Genomic DNA, 524 nt, shown 5'->3' on the forward strand with positions numbered 1-524 from the left:
CGGTTCGGCACTTTGAGGATCTTCCCAGGCTGCCTCACGTGTACAACCGCTGAGCATCTACGTCGCTGCCCGGTGCGTCCGCATCCGTCCCGTAGTTCCTTAGTATCCCCATGGCGCTTCAGCTCTTTGGGGGCAATTGGGTCAGACTGATTTCCGGCGAACTCGTAGTCCAAGAGCTTGTGCGGGGCCACCTCGTGGCTGCCGTTCCGGCTGGCCTTAGCCAGATAGAGCTCAGCAAATTGGGGATCCGGCATGGTGTCAGGAGTCAAAACCGAGGGAAAGAACCTTCGGAGTAGCCGATGGCTAAGCCGTCGAGTGACGCCTGTCTGAAGGTCGAGCACATCGTAAAACGATCCCCCCGGGTGTGAGGCTATGACCCGCTGGGGCAGGCTGTATCTTGCGGCCAGTTTCGACGCTCCCCTCTCCCTGTCTGCTCCCGTTAGCTGCACTAGCGCCAAGTCTCCCGGTCGGAGACAGCTGGGCTGCCTCTCCACCTTCGTATGACTGATTCTCTCATTTAGTCG

The sequence above is a fragment of the Cystoisospora suis genome (assembly GCF_002600585.1).
Source record: "Cystoisospora suis strain Wien I chromosome Unknown contig_8544, whole genome shotgun sequence".
Lineage (NCBI taxonomy): Eukaryota > Apicomplexa > Conoidasida > Eucoccidiorida > Sarcocystidae > Cystoisospora > Cystoisospora suis.